The sequence below is a fragment of the Grampus griseus genome, assembly GCF_964374135.1.
Source record: "Grampus griseus genome assembly, chromosome: 7".
Lineage (NCBI taxonomy): Eukaryota > Metazoa > Chordata > Mammalia > Artiodactyla > Delphinidae > Grampus > Grampus griseus.
In genome coordinates, this window is record NC_139001.1 from 11,493,835 (window position 1) to 11,509,442 (window position 15,608).

The window sequence follows — 15,608 nt, forward strand, 5'->3', positions numbered from 1 at the left end:
TTCAGTTCCGCAAGATGAATAAGTTCTAGAAATCTTCCGTCCAGCGTTCTACCCACTCTCAGCAATAATGTTGTGTTCACTTAAAATTTTGTAGAATCACCTTGTACAGAAAGGATCCTGGTGCGAATGGTCCATGCCGGGTCGCCATTATTGATATTCATGTTGTATATCAACATTTTAAAGGCTCTGTCTGAGAAATTCTGCAGTGAGTTAAAAAAAAAAAAAAACTACTTAACTTTGTTTAAAGTAGTGTTTCCAGACATTTGACCACATGACGCTTGTTTGGACAGCACCTATTAAAATCCCGTGGAATAGTGTTCTGTAATCGAAGTGAGAGCTGCATTTATCATGTGCTTCTTATGTGCCAGGCACTGTCCTATGTGCTCAAAATGCTTTAGCTCACTGATCCCACACAACAACTCTCTTCCCATCTTATGGTACCATCTTTGCAGTGTCGAAGACTTCAGCACAGAGCAATTAAGTCCCAGGACGGTGCTCTTGATGACTACACCCGATTCTCTGCCCTGAGATGCACAGTAATCCTTACAGTATATAGGGTCTCTTACACATTTATTTATGAACCTCTCTCGTATATTCTGACAGCAGCAGTTGGCAGGCACTAACTCATCTGTGCTGGAGTATTAGATCAAACCATCCTTTTGATTAAAAATACTCCCACAATCTTCCAAGAAAAGAGTATGTTTCAGAAGTTTTGGACAGTTTTTGAGTCAGATCAGTGATCGTTTTGAAACATGTCCAAATCGATCCCACAGGGCTGTGTGTGACACTCAAAAAACACAAATCAGTCAAGATGAGTCAACAAGGAGGTGAAATGTTACCTTTCTGAGAGAAAGGACCATCATTTTTTCTCCCACAGCATTGCTTTATCGTCACACGAGTTGTGTGACATGTGCAGGTCCTTCGTTGTGTTCTTGCTGTAAGCAGCTACCTTGTTGAGCTGAAGTTATGGCAGATCGCTTTCTACTTAAACGGATTTGTTTCTTCTTCAATAAAATTTTGGTGATCAGAATTTATCTCGAGCTTTTCCCAGCCACTTTCATGATACAATTTAAAAACTGCATTTCCAGGGAACAAAGTTAGGGCCCTAAAAAAGAGCAGAAGTGCTTTAGCTTTTTTCATGTCAATGGACACAATTCTCAGGAAAAAAGCCTGGCGTTTGTGTGAGGTTGTCCCTATAAACGTGCCAAGATTTTAAGACCCTTTGAGCTTGAGGCCCAAGAAGAATGTAGTGATCAGCTCCGTGGCAGGAATGGGATGGGGACACCACAAAACAAAGAGGGACAGTTGTTTTGATGAAGCCGGCTAGGTGTGGGCCTCTGATTTAATGATGTCGAGACGTTTTTTTTTTTTTTTGCTGTCACAGCTGGATGGAGGGGGGTGCTACTGGTTCTAGTGAGTCACAGACCACGGATGCTCTTCAATATCTACAGTGCACAGGACGGCCCCACATGAAAGAACTGAAAGAACTAGCCATCCTCGAACGCCAGTAGTGCCGAGGTTGAGAAACCCTGCTTTAATCTTACAGCAACTCTGCGAGGCCAGTAGGATTATTACCAGTATTTCCATTGGTCAGTACAAGGAATCTGGATTTACAAGAATTTTAAATAACCTGCTAGTATGTGGAAGAGGCAGGAACCACCTCCTGGTATTTGGTCTCAGCCCCCGAGTTTGCCCCGTGATCAATGAGAAGAGGATTACACTCAGGTTCAAACACCAGTTTTAGCCCTAACTTTTGGGAGCCCTAGTGGCGGCTTGAATCTGCCCAAGCCTGGCAGTTTCCTCTGCCCAGTTTTCTCATATTTACCTGCCTGGTGCTTTGTCTTCTGTGTCCTTGGGCCCTAAAACCATCGTAAGCATTTGCACGTGTAGAGGATGCTCTGTCTCTCCCATCACACAGTCTTCAGCGCCGTGGGTCAGGAGGGCTCACGGGGGTGGGCTGCGCCCCGCCCCGCTGTCTGCGTCCCTGCTTCTGGGTGGTCAGGGGGAGCTGTGTGCGGAGCACCGCCAACCTCTGCCCTTCCCGGCACAGACGGGTCCTTTGTGACGGCACAGGTTGCTGGTGATGTTTTCCAGGTAGGAATTTGGGAACGTGGCTCGTGCATACCCGGCAGGTGGTTTGGAGGCGACCAGCCAACTCGCACATCATCTCTCGAGGACAGCTCAAGGTGCACTGTAAAGATAGGAACGTACCGAATTCCGAGGGTTGAGGCTCTGCCCGAAGCGGCATAGCCCGTGAGTGGAACAGCCAGGCCTTCCTAAGAGGGAAATGATTCCTCTCGTATGGTTGAATGGCTGAGTGAGTGGTTTGTTCAGCCCCAAATCAAAACTGCTGTGTCTGCAGCGAGGGTTGGGTGCCAGGCTGGGTGAGGGTTTCAACTGGAGATGGAAGCTGGGGTTTGAGGGGGAGTTGGGATGCATCAAAGGGCAGGTGCCAAGGGGGGCTCCTTCATCTCACCGCTGTACCGCTGGAGGCTCACAGCCCAGCCTCAACACGCGTTCTCATCAGTAATCACTGTGACCTCCCGTTGGACCACATCCTGCTGCATCAGCTGGGCCACTCACTCTCCCTTGAACATAATCTAAATATTCCCACTCCTCTACCTTTTTATTTTTTTAAAGAATAATTATAGTAGTTTTTATTGTACTATTCATATATGCTTATTATAGACCATTTAGATAATACTGGAAAACTAGAAGGCACAAAATAAATCATCCATGGGTTCACCACCAGGAAGCAATCACTCAATATTTATTATTTATATTATTTTATATATTATTATATATTATTTTATATATATTATATTTTATATTTTATAAAATATATATTTTATAAAATATAAAATTTATATTTTATTATATTTTATTTTATATAAATATATATTAATATATATTATATATTAATATATATTATATTATATATTATATATATAATATTATATTATATATTATATATATTAATATATTATATATATATTATAAATATATATTTTATTATATATATAATTTATATATATTATATATTATATTTTATAAAATATAAATATAAAATTTTATATTTTATATATTATAAATATAGTATATTTATATTATATTTTATTATATATTATTTTATATTATTATTTATTTTTGACGTACCACCTCTACCCTTTCCTGGAAAGCCTTCCCACTTCCACTCGGCCTCCATCTTGAGCCCTCCTCAAAGGAGCTCAGAAGAGACGCTGCCCCCATAAGGCCTCCTGCCTGTCCCAGCCGGTGTGGACGGGTCCCCCCGTGTGAACCTGCTTCCCTCCCGTGATGCTTCTCGTACCCTGACCTGGAGCTCTGCTTGGGTTCGAGCGTGAGTGTGTCTGACCCTCTGGATTAGATTGTCAGCCCATGCTCCTTAAAGGGGGCTGTGTGGACGTGTGCGAAATGCTCACGCTGGCTCCCGGCCCACCGTGGATGCTCTAGAAATAGAAGTGGCCTATGTCTGTTTCTCCTCCTTGAGGGAAGGGGGTCCTTTTTTGGTATTTCTTTGAGGTGATCACAGTAGATGGCACCTAACAGGTAGTTAATAAATACACAGAAATCAATAACTTAAAATTCAGAGTTCAGCCTGGACAGGATTTGGGAGCCTGAGCTGGTGGCCACATGCAGCACGTATGTGGGGACACCCGCCAAGTCCAAGGGAAACGGGAACGGAATTAGTGGGAAGTCTCTCCCCTCCGCGTCTTTTTTTCCCACACACAACATGTAAACCTGGTAGTAAGTGACCATCTCACAGAGTTCAGATTTTCTTGGAATTTCAGGTAGGGCCAGAAATAAGCACTTTGAGCCACAGAAAGGAGCATGACCGTTGCTGTACTCAGACCTTTTAAAGGTTCAGTAGCATCCTGCATTCTCAGTGTGGGACGCTGGGGATTACCCCTCTGGTCTTTTTGGTTTTCAGAACCCTCACCTGGGAAATAAGGGTTTGTTCTGGAGGGCTGGTCCTGTCCCTCCCAGCCCTAACACCCTGTGGTTCTGTGATGTGTGGCACGACTTTTCACATGTGACAGCGATTTAATGGCTTCCAAAGTACTTTGTGACTCTGCCTAACGTTTACCCAAGCATCATTATGGTCCCTCTTTAAGGATATGAATGAGGTGGACTTGGGCAGGATTTTAAATTATTCTTTATCTGTTTCAAGGGAAGAATCTCTGTTTCTTTGATGGAGGTCTTCTTGTAGGGAAAATTACATGTCTTCATAGACTAGGATGGGACCTTTTGTAAGTTCTGCTTTAGTAACTAGTTTGATAATAAAGACACCTTCTGTACATTTTTCCAGAATAAAATATATTTGTATTGTTTTCCATTCAAGGGAGTCTAGTAACTGTTAAGTCAATAGAACTTTACAATTTGGTAGTTTTATACACAAGAAGGTCAAATGGCTTAAAACTCAAGGCCTGTCTTAGTTTTTTTCGGTTTGAAAACCAAAATCACACATCAGCAAACCAGTCTTTCCTTTGGGACTTTTAAATCACTAAAGTATATACAAGTATCTTTCCTGCAGTTTCATTCACTTGTCCCTCACACTCCTAAGAGCTTGCATTCCATTATAAAAATGGAATTTCCTTGGGTAGTTTTAACTGTTGTTAACATTTTTCATATCATTAAATTATTTGCACACAAAGTTCTAGAATTCAACCTCTTTATCACTCACACAGCTGCGTTCTAGTACACTCTCTAACTGTAGCCTGATAAATGGTTCAGAGCAATTATTTTCATGTCCCAAAGTTTGCGTAAGTCAATTATGTTACATTTTGATAGAAGCAAGTTCCAGTGACAGTGGAGAAGTTGGCACATTTGGTCTGTCACCACCCCTTCGTGTTTTGGTTTTGATTTCTTCTTCTTCTTGCTGCTTCTTTCTCCTCCAAGCGCCAACTCCCTAGCTCATTGTGTCTCTACTGGAGAATTCTCTGATAGATGCTGACATACTCAGCGGCCTTCAGGGGACAGCAGGTGACCTGAGTGAGGGGCCCTGGGAAGGGGCCTCAGCCTTGGGGACTATATGAGGAGCAGAGCAGTGCGCTTGTCATGTAAAGGCATCAGAATTCAGAATTAAACAAACAAACAAACATAGTGCCTAACAATTAAACAAATTTCCTGGTAGAATTCAACCCGCCACGAGCCAGCTTGTAACTGGTTTAGCTTGTTAAAGTGTTCTCCTTGTCATGAATATTAAGCTTAAATTTTGAAGAATAGAAAACTTGCAGAAGTTGAAAGAATGAATCTTTTATGTCAGTGCATGAGGAAGTATTTCTGAACAGGGTATGGGAGACCCGGGGGGGTAGAGGGGGAATATATGCCTATCATTTTATATTATTTGGCCTATTAGCTGTCACTAATAGCTGATATCTATACAAAGGAATAACTCCAACTAATTAACATGGCTTTCAGCATGCTTGACAATCTGTCTCTTTAGATCCAGTGTTTGTGCTTGAAAAAGGAGAGAAAGCAAGCTCATATCTGCCTGCTACTTTCATTAAATAATTTGCCAGTATTATTTACCAAACAGGCCAAGTGTACGAAACCTCACTGAGGAATCCTAGTTGCAGAGGCGTCTGAAGGTAGATTTTGGCATCTCTGCCCCAGTCAGTCACCTCATTAAACGGGCAGTGATTTGCAGCCTGAACCCTTGGTCTCCCGTGTGGAGTTCAATCCCATAGCAACGATGATTGCTGAGCTCTGCGACCCAGTGTGAACCGTGGCCAGGCGGGCGCAGAGCTCAGCAAATGTGGGACTAGGCTGAACTTGAGAGGATCAAGGTCATTACCAAAGTGGAGTCAGCCTTTGTTGTTGGTGAGAAATAAGGCGCATCTCAAAGCAGGGCGTATTCCACGCAGGAACACAGGGAGTGGTGTTTGTGATTCTGAGAATACCTCTCTAGTGCAAAGGCAGCCTCCAACTAAACTAGTTGAAATGCTGAATTACAGAGTTTTAGGAAAGAAAAGTGTACTTCTCCTTTCAAATACCATTTTCAATAAGTTGCCAGGAAATCCACAGGGAAACATATGTCTCCAGGGTGCTCTTTTGCCACTCCTCTGTCATACATACATGAACTTGCAGTTCACTCAGCAAATAAACATTCATTCCTTCCGTTCATTCAGCAAACAGCCGTTGAGCGTTCCCCGTGTGCCAGGCGTCTGACGAGGCTGTGAGGCCTCGGGGATAAAGAGCACAGTCCCTGTGGCCTGGAGCTCGGGCTCCAGCAGGAGAGACAGGTTCACCTCCCAGCCGTTATTTCTGAGTGCCTGATGAGTGCCAGGCGTGGGGCGGTCTAGGTGCTTGGAATGCATCAGGGAAGAGGACAGACGAAGATCCTTGTGCCCTCCCCAGGTGGATATTTGGTGCCTTACCTTGATTTTGCACTGGAGCCTGTGTGTGTGTGGTAGACAGTGCCGGGGAAGCTTGGACCGGTTCGGAAGCTTGGACCTGGTGGAACCGGCGGTCAACTAGCAGTGGCCTGGTGGAAGCATGGTGTGTTCATTCCTAGGGCTGCTGTAATAATGACCACATATCTGGTGGCTTTAGACAACAGAAATTTATTTTCTCACAAGTTCTAGAGGCCAGAAGTGCACCAGCAGGGCGTCACTGTTGCCATACGCTCTCCATAGGCAATAGGGGAGACCCCCATTCCCTGCCTCTTCCAGCCTCTGGTGCTGCCGGCGTTCCTTGGCTTGTGGCTGCATCACTCTCATCTCTGCTTCCATCTTCATATCAGCTTCTCCTCCGTGTGTCTGTTTCAGATCTTCCTCCGTGTCCCTCCATGTCTTATAAGGATACATATAATGGCATTTATACCTAGATAACGCAGGACAAAATCCTCATCTCAAAATCCTTAACTTTACCACATCGTTTGCCACCTAAGGTGATATGCACGGGTTCTGGGGTTAGGGCGTGGACATATCTTTTTGTGGCCACCCTCCAAACCACTGCAAGTGTTTGGGCAGAGAGAACAGCCCCTACTGAGGCCCTGAATTGAGAAGGAGATGGGGTGGTATGTTTGGTGGACCAAAAGGTGACCGGAAAGGTTTGATCCTGCAGGTGAGGGAGCAAGTGGTAAGGGATGCAGTTGAAAAAGCAGAGACACAGTTTATCCTGAAGAATAAGCAGAGGATTCGAAAGACTTTAGGAAGAGTAGAAACAGGTTGAATTTGTGTTATAAGGAGATCGTTCTGGCAGCTCTTTGGAGAATACAGTGATGGTGGTGCGGGGTGGGAGCAACCTTAGGAAGGACGTCAGGAGGCCGCCGTCGCTGCCCCGGTGGAGGTCACGGTGCCTTAGCGTGGGCGTGGGCGTGAGCGTGGGCGGGGTGGGGGAGAGGATGGGTGTCGGAATGTTTGGGAGGCAGACTGGTCGGGAGAAGGAGGCTCCATGCGGGGTGGTCGGGGTTACGGTTAGAGGCGCCCAGGACGCCCAGGGGCGTGAGAGCAGCTGTGTGGGTGGCAGCCTGTGGCCGAGGAGCACGTTTTGGGGGATGACCCTGAGTCCAGCTTTGCATGTGGACGTGTGGCCGGGGCTCCTGAAGGGCATCCGGGTGAGCGAGGGAAATAGAGGGGGTGCTCAGAGTTGGATGTCATTGACCCCGTAGAGATGGACAAGTTTGCCCAAGAGAAAGCAAGAAGAGGGCAGGGCGGCCCAGTGGAGTTGCAGGGGCAATTCCACCCAACCCGCCTGCCCCCAGAGGAAGGGGAGCCAGCACGGGAGACACAGGCAGGAGAAAAACATGGCCAGGGCCGGGGCAGGGACACCAGGAGAGCAGAGCAAGGAAGAGGGAGGGAGAGACGCCTGGGTTCAAGCTTCTCAGACGCCGACCAGGAGCTCTCGGCGCTGCCTGTTCCGTTCCCACAGCAGGTGTGCGATGCTGGGCTGATGTTATGCCGTTTCTAAAAATGGGAAAACCACTCTTCCATGACCTGGCTCAAGGGGTGACCTTATTTTTTTTTTATTGAAATATGGTTGATTTACAATGTTTCAGGTGTACAGCAAAGTGATTCAGTTTTATACACACACACACACACACACATATTCTTTTTAAGATTATCTTCCATTTTAGACTATCACAAGATATTGAATATAGTTCCCTGTGCTATACAGTAGGTGGGGGACCTTATTTATTGTTCGGTGGCAAAGCCGTGTCTTCTAGTTCTCAGTGCGGTGTTTTTTTCCCACTGCACCAAGCTGCCTCTTAAGAAAACAGCTGATCTTTTTCTTACATTTTGTATCTATGTCATAGGAGATGATGGATGTTCACTCCACTTATTGTGATTCATTATGCTGTACATCTTTTTTATCTTTTTTGTTTGTTTTTTTGGTGCACCGTGCAGCTTGCAGGATCTTAGTTCCCCGACCAGGGATCGAACCTGGGACTCAGGAATTCCCACTGTTTTACTGAGATATAATTGATACACCACTGTGTAAGTTTAAGATGTACAGCATAGGGAATTCCCTGGTGATCCAGTGGTTAGGGCTCCACGCTTTCACTTCTGAGGGCCGGTTCAGTCCCTGGTGAGGGAATTAAAATCCCACAAGCCGTGTGGCACGGCCAAAAAAAAAAAAAAAAAAGAACCTGGAAGAAAAAAAAGATACAGAAAATATAGCTTATTAATCGAATAAAAAGACATTAATAAGTGAGTTTCACCTGACTGGTTTGGAAGACCACCTTATTGTCCTGCTTATGTTTATGAAAAAAATGGTATTCACTTTACATCCATTAAAAAAAAAAAGAACACAGCTGAAGATCCTGAGTCAGCGTTACTACAGGCTAAACTGACAAATTTATGCCCTCATTGAGTGAGGTGAACTTAAGGTACAAGAAAATACTCTGCCATTGCAGTCCGGTCTACTTGGATTGTCTACTCTTTGAGTTAAACCTTTTTGTTATTTATTTTATGATCCTTCTAGATCTCCAGCAGTCCTTGCATCTGTGATACAGGAGGACCCTGGAGGCACCAGCTCTTTAGCTGCGCATTGATTCCCGTTTGAGGGTTTAACTGATGTTATAGTGCCACCTAGGGGCTGAGTGGTTGAATTACAGTCAAGTGTTAAAAAGGCAGAGGGGTGCTGCCGAAGGCTGCTTTGTTGATTTTTTTTTTTTTTTTTTTTTTTTTTTTTTTTTTTTTGCGGTACGCGGGCCTCTCACTGTTGTGGCCTCTCCCGTTGCGGAGGCTCTGGACGCGCAGGCTCAGCGGCCACGGCTCACAGGCCCAGCCGCTCTGCGGCATATGGGATCTTCGCGGACCGGGGCACGAACCCGTGTCCCCTGCATTGGCAGGCGGACTCTCAACCACTGCGCCACCAGGGAAGCCCTCTTTGTTGATTTTAATAATAAAAGGCCATGAGTATATGTTTAGAATTTATACTGTGTAAGGCAGTAGCCAAGGTGCTGAGGTGGTAATAAAAATTTACACAGATTCCTGGCCTCAAAAATCTTACTGGACGACATCACCCCAAGCAGATATTAAAGTAACGTGCACAAAACAATAATGGAAAATAGGTGCTGAGCCTATTTAGGTATTATGTTAATTGTCTGAGGGTGGGCATGAGAGTTTGTACCAGAGTGAGATTAATAAGGACTGGGGTGAAAAGGGAAGCATGTATGACTCTGCTTCCCCCAGGTGGCAGCCAAGTGGCCTTGGGTCACTTGCTTCATCTCTCTGAGGCTCAACTTCCTCATTTCAGAATGAAAAAGTAGATACAGGATGACTTTTTGCTTTAAGGGTGTAAAGATTCCATGAGAAGAATGCATAGTGCTGTGTCAGTGCCCAGAATGGAGTAAGTGCTCAGTGAAGGGCACGCTAACATCGTCATCATCATTTTCATCATTGCTCTCATCATAGTTTTGGTTGGAGGAAGGTTGAATTTGAGCTACCGATGGACAAAGGCTGCTATTGCCTCAGGCAAACAGAAGGCGCAAGTGTAATTGGAGCAGAGGGTGTAGGTGTGGACACACAGGGACTAGGGTTGGCTGGGGTGGAGGAAGGTAGACTGTGCTCATTGCAGGTGTTGATGGAAGCAATAACACAGCAAAGGGAAGGCTGAAGGTCAGTTGACAGTTACATGTGGAAATGGGGAGGAGACTGGAGTTAGAGAAGCTGGGGAGGCAGGTGCTTGCGCCCGCACCTGAGATGACCAGACCACGACCCAGGGTCTCCACGTGGGATGAAAGAAAGACCGACACCTGTGATTTAATTCAAAGAAAGATGTGATAGGCTTGGTCTTGGGACAGAATGGATAAGGAGGGAAAGGGGGATCACCAAAGCTGACAGCTGCATGGGGAGTTTAAATGATGGAAGGAACCAAGTTGCCGTCTGCTGAGTCAGGGAAGAAAAAGGCAGGGAAACTAGTCTGGGATGAGCTCACCTCTGAGATGATGAGTGTAAATTTACAGGGAAGAAGATTCAAGAAAGTTTCTAGAAAACAGAGATAGAGGATGGGACTAGAAAACTAGATTTGAGAACCACAAAAATGGAGGTCTTTAACTCATTTGATGAATACTATTGTTTCCCCCCCAAAAATAACTTCATAAGAGAAAATAAAATACATCAAGATAAAATTTTTAAAATGTTTACAAATAAGATAAGGCTGGAAGCAGTTGAAATGTCATGGTAGGCAGAGCGTGAGTGTGGTTTAGTGCAGGGACCCTCCATGGTGCCAGGATGATGCCGTGGAAGGAGGTGAGGTTTGGAGAGAAACTGACTGATCCAGGTATGAACTCAAGCTCACTAGGCACCTCAGTCTGAGTAAGCTATACCCCCCTAGGCTTTCCTAATTTCTACAGGGATAAAAATCTCAGTGTTGCTGGTTGGATTAAGTGAGGAAAGGTATGGACACTGGGAGGCGCATAACCAAGCTTAATAAAGAAATACCTTCCCCTTCCTGCGACGCTTTTGATGATCAATGTCATGATCTTATTGACCAAGGGTAATTTGGAAATTTATGTGTAACTAGTATAATAAAAGCATCTTTCTTACTCATTTGTTCGTTCATTCATTCATTCATTTATACTTCCTTGCACTGATTCTCTGGTTAAAAAATAGGAAGAAGTAGTTGCACAAAAAGTGTGTTTGTACGTGCATTTGTCATGGTATATCTGTAGCTACTTCTCTCAATCCTCATACTGCTAAAATGACAAAGGATTTCTTAGATTTTTGTCATTCCCCATAGGGTTTGGGCCCTGGAGGCAAGCAGATCTGTGGCAGCCCAAAAGGCTCTTGTGGAGATTTGCGTTTTAAAAATGTACATATCCTCATATCTGTTGGTCTCGTCTACCAAGTGTTGTGAAATAAAAATAGTTTGATCTTAGCCCAGCTCCAGAAACGTGCCTGACACAGACGATTAACAAGGCAGAATCCTAAAGGAATGTTCCGGCTTCAGAGAGCCAGGTGTAGGATTCCATGTCCACTCCGATTGCCTCCATCCTTTATTTGTACAGCTGGCCCGAGAGGCCAGTGCGCCTGTAGCCACAGTGGGGAGACGCGTGTAGCAGGTCTGATGACACGGTGTCAGCCTGGCCTTTGGGTAGAAGACGATGGCCTGGTGGCTTCCCATGGCATGCCAGAGCTTCCTCAGCTGTCAAGCCGATTGGCATTTCTGGATTTAGTGAATCCGTTTTCTGACTTCATTGTCTCTCACAGAAAGTCGGAAACCACAGAGGCAATTCCATGCAAAAAAAAAAAAAAGAAATTCAGAGATCCCACATCTGGAAGCCAGCCATTCCCCTGGGCATTTTTTCTTTTTGCTACAGTGACTTCAGTGCAGTGGTCCATTGCCTATTGTGGGTGGAGGGTGCATGGGTAGGAGTGGACTATTTCTTTAAAATTTTTTATTTTAAAGATGCAAAATTCCTGTGATTATTTAATGATTCTGTAGTTATAGAAATGTCTTTTCTGGGCTTGTTATTTATGCCCCCTTCATCCCGAAGTTAATTCTGGTGTAGTCTGATAAATTAGTAAGCTCAACTATTTACTTTTAAACATCGTCTTTTTTTCTTTTACTGACTCCTTCTTTTACATGAAATAACTTAATGAAAGTGGAATTGTTCTCTCCATCACTGTGGATAAATTATTTACTCAAATTGGGTGAACTAACATGACTATTTCAAAGATTGGTGTTTGGGAAGTTTCTGTGAACAGCTTTCTGACAGATTTAATACTGTTATACAAGGTTTAGAGTATTTTTTACATTTATCCTATAATAAAATACCTATTAAGAGGAAAAAACAGCACTGCGTAGAGAACAAACCACAGTCTGCCCCGTATAAAAGTAGGCATTTAGTGCTTTCTGTTAGTTTTTTCACTTTTCAAGGTAGGGGTTGTGTTTGCCATTTAGCATGGTTGAAAAGAAGATGGAGGACACCTGTGTCATAGCTCAACAGCAATAGACACCAGACATTACTGTGTTCAAGGCCACTTGCTCTGCTCGCCCCAGCGTGGAATCATCTCAGATCTGCATAGCTGTTCTCAGCCAGACTTCCAGGGATGTCAGTTTAGAGACAGGTTAGAGACAGGATAAAGCAGATCCTTTTCCTCCTTTACAGTCTTCCTTTGGGTTGGGTGGGTGGGTCTGACATTATTTTATTATTTTATTAAGTATTTATTAAGATTTTAATTATTTTTATTATTATATTTTAAATTATTTTATTTTTTAAGATTAATTATTTTATTAAGATTTTATTAACGTTATTTTATTAAGTATTTATTGTTCTCTGCCTGTCTTAACATCGTGGCCTTGGGCACCTAGACTCTGTCTTCCAGGAGCTCACGGTCCGGTGGATGTAGGCCTGGGAACTTACAGACAAAGAGGTGATCACAGGAGCCAGTGAGAAGTGTTATTATAGAGGCGGCTTGGAGAGGCATTTAATTCTGAAGGGTTTGGGGCCAGGGCAGGAGATCACTGGAGTCTTTCCGGGGCGGGGGGAGGCGGGGATTGAGAGGTGACATGGAAGGCATGGGAGGGACACTTCAGGGATAAGACAACGAAGTCTGTGAAAGGCAAGGATGTCGGTGTGACCGATCAGGGCTGGGGAGGAGGGGGAAGGGAGGGAGGAAGAATTTAATAATGCAAATTACCATCCCTCGTCTTACTTCTGTTGGTGAGTGTTTTAGATGGCGCTTTCTCAAACCAGGACACATTTCTATGTTGAATGGAGTATTTTTTTTTTTTTTTTTTTGCAGTAGGCGGGCCTCTCACTGTTGTGGCCTCTCCCGTTGCGGAGCACAGGGAGTCAACTCCCTTGAATGGAGTTTTATCATTCTTGCCCCTGTGCTTAATATTTCCACTCCTTTTTGTTTTCTCCCCAAAGTTTCATTAGCTCCCTGGATCCGGCATCACGTGTCTAAAATGAAATACATTAAAGAGAATTATAGCCAGTGAATTGGCTGTCCACTCTGTTACCCTTTATGTTCAAACATGCCTTTTGTTGTTTTTAAATAATACGTTATTGTGAAGTACAGCATTCACAAAAGATAACTTAGGAGTTTGTGTGAATTATATGTAAGACACAAAGATAATTTCCATACTTAATGAAAAAGCAGTTATTTCCTGAGCCTTTAATTTAGGAAAAATGGGAGCTTTTCACTTATGGTAATTAATCTAAACCAAGTAAGATTAATTAAAACAGGTAGAAAAGGTCAGCTGAATTCATTATTTATTCTTACTTCTAGATTGTAGTTTAAAAATTGTATAATACCTAGAGAAAAGTAAGATGCCCTCAGAGTGTCCCCGGATGGTTTGTGCCCATAGAATTGACTTTATATATTATTGTTGTCTTTTCTGTAACACATATATATACATTTAAGCTTCCTTGAAAATGCTGAGCTTTTAGTATTTTTATGGATACTCAAGAAATAGTAGCTATTATAATGATGATGAAAAAGCATGAGGAGAAGGGAAAGTACAAATAAAGTATGATTTTGATTTATAAAATTTAGGCAGATGTTAAAGTTTGTCGGTAATGTTAGCAAGGTCAATGACTTAATGATGAAAGAAATCGTAATTAATCTTTATTATAAAAGTCACATTTGCTGTTGGTAAGATGCTCACAAAACAGACTTTATCATTGCCCTGGTTTGCATTTCTCACTCTTGAGATGTGGTAACGTGCCATTTCTTGTATATCCGTCTAGAAATGTTCGTTTACAAACATATATGTTAAGAAAATGTATGTCCATTTGTTTCTCTATCGGTGGGATCATACGATACACGGCTTTTTTCCCCCACTTAACAATGAACTATTTATAATAACAGTCATGTATAATAACGATAGCTAGCATTACTGTGCAGGCACTATGCTAAACACCTTACATGCATTGTTCTTTTTATGTCCACAAGCCACTGACAGATAAAGAAGCTGAGGAACAGGGGGGTTAAGAAACGTGCCCAAGGTCCCACAGCTAGTAAGTGTGGGCCTGGGCTTCACGCACAGGCGCTGACTGCAGAGCCTGGAGCTCAGTCGTTCTGTTTCTTCTTCATGAGTATCACAAGGCTGTTCTATATCCATCCAGAGAGACCTACTTCATCCTTCAGTGTCTGGGCCCTGTGCATTTCCCTGAGGCCTATTACTTCAGTGCTCCTGTTTTGGGGGGGAGTTAAGGGGGGGTCTCCAGCTGCCAGTCTCTTCATCTCTTTGTCTGTGGGCTTTCTCAAAGCCCCAGGAGCAGACACTTCCCACCCACCGTCAGTGGCCCTCCACCAGTGAGGTAAACACCCTAACTCCCTTACTCCGGGCCGGATAACTCTGAGGTGTGTATTCTGCCTTGACACCCAGAGTTTCCGCTCTGGGTTAAGCTCCAGTAACCCACGGTGGTAACTGGCTTGATAGCACAGCCTTATGGGCTGCCTTTCCTTCTCTGTGTCACATCCCTGCTCCTTCATCCCGTCTCCTTCTTACCATGTCTCCTTTATTCTCAATTAAACCGTTTGCATTGATGCCGTGTCCTAATTTGCTTCTGGGGCACCCAGGCTAAGACAGCCTGTGCGGTATTTCATTGTATGAAGATACCATAATTTATTCAGTCAGTTTCATTTGGGATTTTTATGGGATTTCCAGTTTTCCTTGATATTACCAAAGATGATGTGGGGAATATTCTTGCATTATTGTCCTTAGACCAGGACAAGCAGGGCTCCTGACCCCAGGCCCCGCCTCAGGCAGGGCCTCACTGGGGACCAGGACCGTGGGTCCCAGCATCTGTTTCTTCCCTTTAAGGTTGTTAAAACTCAAGACGGTTTAGGTGGTACAAACAAATTTTATTTAACACCTCATGAAGTGGGCAGCCTCTGTTCCCAAGGATCCGGAGAACTGCAAAATGGGGAGAAATCAAGAAGCCTTTATAGGATAAAGAATAAGGAACAAGGAAGAGAAAAAGAGAAATGAATAAGGAACAAGGAAGTACGCGTAGAGCCCGAAGTTGGCTTGGCGTCTGGCAATTAGCTGCCTGGATGGATTCCATTTCTGTTTATGGGGAGCGTTTACAGGGGCACAGAAGTTACATAAGTTTGCTGAAGTGGCACCCAGGCAGCAGCGGCGCCATCTTGGGCTTAAAAGTAGTTTCAACAGGATGCTCTCTG

At 44.0% G+C, this 15,608-nt stretch overlaps 1 protein-coding gene across 1 annotated transcript in view; it reads left to right on the forward strand.

Annotated features, from left to right (window-relative positions):
• The window catches only part of COL4A4 (collagen type IV alpha 4 chain), a gene marked incomplete at its 5' end in the record, with an annotated part of 118,387 nt that overhangs the window by 11,795 nt on the left and 90,984 nt on the right, over positions 1 to 15,608 (forward strand). The gene's annotated exons all lie outside the window — the stretch shown is intronic.